Source organism: Pongo pygmaeus, chromosome 3 (genome assembly GCF_028885625.2).
Source record: "Pongo pygmaeus isolate AG05252 chromosome 3, NHGRI_mPonPyg2-v2.0_pri, whole genome shotgun sequence".
NCBI classification, from domain to species: Eukaryota; Metazoa; Chordata; class Mammalia; order Primates; family Hominidae; genus Pongo; species Pongo pygmaeus.
Window position 1 is genome coordinate 135938890 of NC_072376.2, and position 6302 is coordinate 135945191.

The following is a 6302-nucleotide window of genomic DNA, read 5'->3' on the forward strand; positions in this document are numbered from 1 at the left end:
GACTTGACTTCTTCCTGGTTTAGTCTTTGGAGGGTGTATGTGTCCAGGAATTTATCCATTTATTATAAATTTTCTAGTTTATTTGTGTAGAGGGGTTTATAGTATTTTCTGATGGTAGTTTGTGTTTCTGTGGGATCAGTGGTGATATCCCCTATATCATTTTTTATTGTGTCCATTTGATTCTTCTCTCTTCCCTTCTTTATTAGTCTGGCTAGCAGTCTATCTATTTTGTTAATCTTTTCAGAACACCAGCTCCTGGATTTATTGATTTTTTTGAAGGGTTTTTCATGTCTCTATCTTGTTCAGTTCTGCTCCAATCTTAATTATTTCTTGTCTTCTGCTAGCTTTTGAATTTATTTGCTCTTGCTTCTCTAGTTCTTTTAATTGTGATGTTAGGGTGTTGATTTTAGATGTTTCCCACTTTCTCATGTGGGCATTTAGTGCTATAAATTTCCCTCTAAACAGTGCTTTAGCTGTGTCCCAGAGATTCTGGTATGTTGTGTCTTTGTTCTCATTGGTTTCAAAGAACTTATTTATTTCTGCCTTAATTTCGTTATTTACCCAGTAGTCATTCAGGAGCAGGTTGTTCAGTTTCCATGTAGTTGTGAGGTTTTGACTGAGTTTCTTTTTTTTTGAGTGAGTTTCTTAATCCTGAGTTCAAATTTGATTGCACTGTGGTCTGAGAGACTGTTTGTCATGATTTCCCTTGTTTTGCATTTGCTCAGGAGTGTTTTACTTCCAATTATGTGGTCAATTTTACAATAAGTGTGATGTGGTGCTGAGAAGAATGTATATTCTGTTGATTTGGGGTGGAGAGTTTTATAGATGTCTATTAGGTCCACTTGGTCCAGAGCTGAGTTCAAGTCCTGAATATCCTTGTTAATTTTCTGTCTCGTTGATCTGTCTAATATTGATAGTGGGGTGTTAAAGTCTCCCACTATTATTGTGTGGGAGTTGAAGTCTCTTTGTAGGTCTCTAAAAACTTGCTGTATGAATCTGGGTGCTCCTGTATTGGGTGCATATATATTTAGGATAGTTAGCTCTTCTTGTTGCATTGATCCCTTTACCATTATGTAATGCCCTTCTTTGTCTTTTTTGATCTTTGTTGATTTAAAGTCCGTTTTATCAGAGACTAGAGACTAGGATTGCAACTCCTGCTTTTTTTTTTTTATTTCCATTTGCTTGGTAAATATTCCTCCATCCCTTTATTTTGAGCCTATGTGTGTCTTTGCACATGAGATGAGTCTCCTGAATACAACACATCGATGGGTCTTGACTCTTTATCCAGTTTGCCAGACTGTTCTTTTAATTGAGTCATTTAGCCCATTTACATTTAAGGTTCATATTATTATGTTTGAATTTGATCCTGTCATCATGATGCTAGCTAGTTATTTTGCACATTAGTTGATGCATTTTCTTCATAGTGTCATTGGTCTTTATATTTTGGCATGTTTTTGTAGTGGCTGGCACTGGTTTTTCCTTTCCATATTTAGTGCTTCCTTCAGGAGCTCTTGTAAGGCAGGTCTGGTGGTGACAAAAATCCCTCAGCATTTGCTTGTCTGTAAAGGATTTTATTTCTCCTTCACTTATGAAGCTCAGTTTGGCTGGATATGAAATTCTGAGTTGAAAATTATTTTCTTTAAAAATGTTGAATATGGGCCCTCATTCTCTTCTGGCTTGTAAGACTTCTGCAGAGAGATTCACTGTTAGCCTGATGGGTTTCCCTTTGTGGGTAACCTGGCCTTTCTCTATGGCTGCCCTTAACATTTTTCCTTTGTTTCAACCTTTGTGAATCTGACAATTATGTGACTTGGGGTTGCTCTTCTCGAGGAGTATCTTTGTGGTGTTCTCTGTATTTCCTGAATTTGAATGTTGGCCTGTCTTGGTAGGTTGGGGAGGTTCTCCTGGATAATAACCTGAAGTGTTTTCCAACTTGGTTCCATTCTCCCCATCACTTTCAGGTACAACAACCAATCATAGGTTTGGTCTTTTCACATAGTCCCATATTTCTTGGAAGCTTCGTTCATTCCCTTTCATTCTTTTTTCTCTAATCTTCTCTTCTCACTTTATTTCATTAAGTTGATCTTCTATCTCTGATATTCTTTCTTTTGCTTGATTGATTCGGCTATTGATACTCGTGCACGATTCATGAAGTTCTTCTGCTGTGTTTTCCAGCTCCATCAGATCATTTATGTTCTTCTCTAAACTGGTTATGCTAGTTAGAAATTCCTTTAACCTTTTATCAAGGTTCTTAGTTTCCTTGCATTGGGTTAGAACATGATCCTTTAGCTCAGAGGAGTTTGTTATTACCCACCTTTTGAAGCCTCCTTCTGTGAATTTGTCAAACTCATTCTTCTCCCAGTTTGTTCCCTTGCTGGCAAAGAGTTGTGATCCTTTGGAAGAAAAGAAGCATTTTGGAATTTTCAGCATTTTTGTGCTGGTTTTTCCTCATCTTTGTGGATTTATCTACCTTTGATCTTTGGTGCTGATGACCTTTGGATGGCGTTTTTGCGTGGGCGTCCTTTTTGTTAATGTTGATGTTATTACTTTCTGTTTGTTAGTTTTTCTTCTAACAGTCTGCTGGTCTTCTAACTCTTCTGCGGGTCTGTTGGGATTTGCTGGAGGTCCACTCCCGACTCTGTTTGCCTGGGTATCACCAGCAGATGCTGCAGAACAGCAAAGATTGCTGCCTGTTCCTTCCTCTGGAAGCTTTGTCCCAGAGGGGCACCCACTAGATGCCAACCAGAGCTCTCCTGTATGAGGTGTCTGTCGACCCCTGCTGGGAGATGTCTCCCAGTCAGGAGGCACGGGGGTCAGCGACCCTCTTGAGGAGTCAGTCTGTCCCTTAGCAGAGCTCAAGTGCTGTGTTGGGAGATCCACTGCTCTCTTCAGAGCCAGCAGGCAGGAATGTTTAAGTCTGCTGAAGCTGTACCCACAGCCACCCCTTCCCCCAGGTGCTCTGTCCCAGGGAGGTGGGAGTTTTACCTATAAGCCCCTGACTGGGGCTGCTGCCTTTATTTCAGAGATGCCCTGCCCAGACAGGAGGAATCTAGAGAGGCAGTCTGGCTACAGCAGCTTTGCCAAGCTGTAGTGGGTTCTGCCCAGTCCAAACTTCCCAGCAGCTTTGTTTACACTATGAGGGGAAAACCGCCTACTCAAGCCTCAGTAATGGTGGACGCCCCTCCCTCCACCAAGATCGAGCATCCCAGGTTGACTTCAGACTGCTGTGCTGGCAGCGAGAATTTCAAACCAGTGGATCTTGGCTTGCTGGGCTCGGTGGGGGTGGGACTCACTGAGCAAGACTGCTTGGCTCCCTGGCTTCAGCCGCCTTTACAGGAGAGTGAAAGGTTCTGTCTCGCTGGGGTTCCAGGTGCCACTGGGGTACCAAAAAAAAAAAAACTCCTGCAGCTAGCTCAGTGTCTGCCCAAGTGGTCACCCAGTTTTGTGCTTGAAACCCAGGGCCCTGGTGGTGTAGGCACCTGAGGGAATCTCCTGGTCTGAGGGTTACAAAAACCATAGGAAAAGTGTAGTATCTGGGCCAGATAGCAGTGTCCCTCAAAGCACAGTCCCTCATGGCTTCCCTCATGGAGGGAGTTCCCTGACCCCTTGTGCTTCCTGGGTGAGGTGACACCCCACCCTGCTTCTGCTCCCCCCCATGGGCTGCACCCACCGTCTAACCAGTCCCAATTAGATGAACCGGGTACCTCAGTTGGAAAAGCAGAAATCACCTGCCTTCTGCATTGGTCTCACTGGGAGCTGCCGACTGGAGCTGTTTCTATTCAGCCATCTTGCCAGATCCCCTAATGTTGTTTTTATGCCTGCTAATAGAACACCCATTCTGCAGCCCATGGATCAAAGAGTAATTTAGACTTTCAAGTTTTATGATTTATAAAATGTATTTTGTAAGGCTGCCACAGACAGTGATTCCCCTGATGGATCTGGGCAAAGTAAATTTAAAACACCTTCTAGAAAAGATTCGTGATTTTTGATGCCACTAAGAACATCCATGATTCAGGGGAGAAGGTCAAAATAGCAACATTAACAGGAATTTGGAAGAAGTAATTTGAGCCCTCCTAGATGACTTTGAGGGGTTCAGGACTTCAATGGAAGAAGTAACTGCAAATGAGGTGGAAGTAGGAGACAACTAGAATAAGAAGTAGAGCCTGAAGATGGAACTGAATTGCTACAATCTCAGGATAAAACTCTAACAGATGAGGAATTGCTTCTTATGGATGATCAAAGAAAGCAGTTCCTTGAGATGGAAGCTACTCCTGGTGGAGATGCTGCAAACATTGTTGAAATGACAACAGGAGACTTAGACTATTCCATAAACTTAGTTGATAAAGCAGGAGCAGGTTTTGAGAGGATTGTCTTCAATTTTGAAAGAAGTTCTACTGTGGGTAAAATGTTATCCAATAGTATCTCATCCTACAGAGAAATCTTTCACAAAAGGAAGAGTCAATCTATATGGCAAACATCATTTTTGTCTTATTTTAAGAAATAGCCACAGCCACCCCAACCTTCAGCAACCACTATTCTGATCAGTCAGCCATCATCAACATGGAGGCCAGACCCTCCACCAGCAAAAAGATCACAACTCGCTGAAGGCTCAGATGGTCATTAGCATTTTTTAGCAATAAAATATTTTTGAATTAAGACATATACTTTTTGGCCAGGCATGGTGGCTCACACCTGTAATCACAGCACTTTGGGAGGCTGAGGTGGGTGGATCACCTGAGGTCAGGAGTTCAAACCAGCCTGGCCAACATGGCAAAACCCCATCTCTACTGAAAATACAAAAATTAGCTGCACGTAGTGGGGCATGCCTGTAATCCCAGCTACTCGGGAGGCTGAAGCGGGAGAATTGAACCCGGGAGGCAGAGATTGCAGTGAGCCAAGATGGCGCCATTGCACTCCAGCCTGATCAACAGAGCAAGACTGCATCTCAAAAAAAAAAGACATACTTTTTTTAGGCATATGCTGTTGCACACTTAATAGACTACAGTATAACATAAATGTAACTTATATGTGCACTGGCAAACCAAAAAAATTCATGTGACTCTATCACAATGCTTGCTTTATTGCTCTGATCCAGAACTGAACCCTCAATATCTCCAAGGTTGCCTATATCACAGTTCACATTCTTCTTTTTTGTTTCCTTTTTATTGCTAGTTCGTTTCTTTACCATGGTCTTAACTGGCCAGCCCCAGTGGACTAAAGATGAATTCTATTAAAAAGAACACTGGGGAAGAAGGCAAAGGAATTTTGGCAAAATCACAAAATGGGGATAATAATATACCAATTGGAAGGGAATACTCACCCATCTCATGGGGGTGCCGTAAGAATTAATTAATGTTTGTAAAAGCCTTTGAATTCAGTGGAGGGAAGGTGCCACCAGAGTGCTAAGCATTATTGTGAAGGGATTATGTGCACAAATACAATACCAGAAGCCAGGATATTACTAAAAATAAAGCAGAACTTTCTGTGAGGAAGGTAAGGAAGGAAATGCCTCCTTGAAAAAAGGCTGAACCGTCTTTTAATACAAATGCTTAGGCTACCCGGTAATGGAACAGCAAATCTGAGATTCTATTGTAAGTAAAGGATTATGTTTTCTCGGCATTGTCAAGGTGCTGTGGAACAAAACAAAATGACTGCTTTACGCAAAAGAAGGTTAGAGTCTTTGAAAAAGAGATTAAGAGGATGTTTGGCTATTGCGCTGCGTAGTCCATCCAGGAGGAAAAAGGCAACAGTAAAGGCGAATGTTTGTTTGCATTTTGGGGGAAGGAGTTTTAAAAATGGGAAAAAAAGGGAACTGCTCCAAATTAAAATAATTGTTGGTGGTTGCTCCCAATGAATCTCGTAATGAAGATTAAAGCTTGTTAGAATCCTACACACATTTTTCATTTGCTTTTCTCTCTAAAAAGTTCTTTATATCCTAGGTTTAAAGTAGCAGAAGAAATATATTCTTGCTTATATATTTACAGAGAATGATCACATTAACATCGTTAAACAAAAAACAAAAACAAAAACAAAACAAATAAAAAACTCTACTTTGTCCATATTACAAGTAATGTATGTTACATTTAAGGAGTGGATTCTACCGTGTTTTGGAAGTCCCTGTTAGGCATTTAGTTAACAAAACTTATAGCAGAAATGGGAACGAAATCCCTGTCTTCCTTTTCCTAACCCCCTTCTTTCTAACCCTTTCCTCTCCCCAACCGCCTTATTAAAACAAGGTCTGTGGAGTCTGAAGCAGATTAGCAAATAGATAAATCCTTTAATGTCATGGAATACTTTCCCCA